A 2,653-nucleotide genomic window follows, 5' to 3' on the forward strand; every position below is an offset into this window, starting at 1 on the left:
TGTAGTAGTGTAGTGGTGCTGTATCGCACACCAGCAGGGCGAGGGTTAAAAAGCAGGCCATAGGAAGTCTGTGCAAACCTGGTCAGTCAGGACAAGATGCAGTCAGCCAATCAGGGCCAGGCTGGGCCCTATAGAAGGCTGCAGAGTTGAGGGGAGCACATGCTTGGCTTGACCAGCAAGGGAGCAGGAGCTGGGTCCCAGTAGGAGAGGGTCTAGACTGGAATGTAATGGAACCAGCAGCACCATGGACAGAGCAGTGCTGGGCAGGCTCAGGGAAGCCAGGGAGAAGCTCCAGCCTGATGTCTGCCGAACTGCGCCCTTGATACAAAGGTGGAGAAGATGCAAAGGTCGTAGGGTAGTGGCCCAAGAACACTGAGGTGCAAGGGGAGGGAAGGAGGCAATGCGAGGCTGCTGCCAGAGGTAGCACACTCAACTGACTGAGTTAATTCCCAGAGTGACCAGCAGGAGGCACCACGATGGTGAGTCCAACCCATTACAAGTAGCTTAAAAGATTGCTAGTGCCAGGCTTCTGAAATTCCTGGGAAATCCTTGCACCTTTGCAAGCTTAATCTACAGGCCAATTAAAGAATCTCATTTTTATTTGTAGCATCATGTTGCAATAACACTTTGTCTTTGGGTCATGACTATGCATGATGGATGGTGGTGATGATGGATTTCAACATGAGAAGGAACGCATCACTGCAATGCTGGGCGCAGTTATTCATTCCACGGAGCAATATGAAAAGGTGACTGTGCTGCTTGTATTACAAGTGACAGAACAGTTTACACGGGTTATTAATTGTTGTTTTATTATTTGTATTGAGGTAGTACCTACAGGCCTCAGTGAGAGACTATTTTAAGAAATGTGGGGATTTCAGTAAACTTCCCCAATGGAATTTGGAATCAAGACTGCTAATCACACATACTGGATAAAACTCTCCCCTCTTAGGTCTGCCTTGGGGAATCTGTAATATATATTGTATGTTGAATCAGCGTGTGTAATCCTTGGACATCAATACAACTTCCACATGTGAAAAGAGTGTCAAATATATGAGAGATGCACACAGCTCTCTGTAAAATTGAGATAATCCTACTTTTTTCTCATCTTTTGTCTGTCCTGTCTATTTAGATTGTAATCAACTTGGGGCGGGGACTGTCTGTTATTCTGTTTGTTCTGGGCCTAGTGTAATAGGGGCCTGATCGTAGTTGGACCTCTGCATGATTATAGCATCATTAATAAGATGTTACAGTATTATTCAGTCTGTATGATGTGTTTTCCAAAACCAAGGGAATATGCAGTCCCTGCCCCAAAGAGTAAACAAGCATGGAGTGGGGAAAGGGATTCAACATACAAACACGGTGACCCACTAGGAGAGCTGTTTAGAAAAATGGAACTTCCATCCTGTGGAAAATTCCAATATTTCAGGATCTGGTTTAAATCTCCCAACTTGGAAGAAAAGTCATAGTGATGAACAGAGCTCAACAAACTGCGGCGAGAGCTACTCACCAGCCCCTCACCGCGCATGCGCCAGACTGGCTCTGCGCATGCGCGCAGTGCCAGTGAATGGGACACACAGAGTGACCGGCTGAAATCTACTCGCCATGGGCGAGTAGAAACAGCAGTTTGTCGAGCCCGGATGATGAAAACCCCTGGCCTGAAGCCCTGGAGAATAAGGAGTTCCAGGTTGACACCTGTTGGTGAATAGAGAGGAATGGCAAAGAGCTGTCCTAGGACTCAGGAGGGAGCTCTCTGCTAGCATTTGTTGGAAATCAGGACTACTCGGCCTCTAGTCACAGAGTAAGCCCAGGCCTACATTAGACCTGGCAGGGCAGATTAAGGTGCTTAACTTTAGCTACATAAAATACGTAGCTGGAGTCAATTTACCTTAAGTTGAATTGGTGCCATCTTCACAAATGCTTCCGTCAGCGTCCCTTACTCTTCATGACTACCAGGAACACTGGTGCTGATTGGAACCACCTTCAACATTTGATTTAGCGAGTCTTAACTTATACCCGCTAAATCAAACACCAGAAGATCCATCTCCGGCACAGCAAGTGAAGATGTGGCATAAGGCTAAGCATACCAGCACAAAGTCAGGGCACATTTGCATTTTTGTTAGGTGTCTACGTATAGCGTTTGGATTAAAATCCAGATTAGTTTTGAGTTCGGGGGCAATAAAATCTTATTTATCCTGTTGGGAAATAAAGAAACAAAAGATTGACCCTATATATGCTCTGTCCTGTGACTGCAGTCAAATACAGTTGGGTACAAGAGCTTGGTCAAGTAAAAACCAGTGAGAGAGGCTCATTTTTTTTGTAGGGATCCTTTCTCTGGCGGTAGAAAGAATTATGTTAAGGGTCCTAGATACCATTGATTCCACTCTCCTGAACAATTTGTAAAGGGTGACTTCAAGATAGTTGATGGGTTGAAGGCAGTGAGCTGAACCAATGGAGTGTGTAATACAGTTTCTCAGGTTTCTGGGTAGGAGCTCAAATCAGTGTTTAATTTTTCAAAAGGAATCCCTCCTATAGCTCTGGGTTGTTCTTCATAATGGAGTCAGTAGCAAGGTCCCAGTTTTCTAGGCCTTCAGGACACAGGATTTACATCATTACAACTTATTCCTATTTTGGGGCTAAAAAATAACATTGAAAT

The sequence above is a fragment of the Pelodiscus sinensis genome, chromosome 2, assembly GCF_049634645.1.
Source record: "Pelodiscus sinensis isolate JC-2024 chromosome 2, ASM4963464v1, whole genome shotgun sequence".
In the NCBI taxonomy this organism is placed as follows: domain Eukaryota; kingdom Metazoa; phylum Chordata; order Testudines; family Trionychidae; genus Pelodiscus; species Pelodiscus sinensis.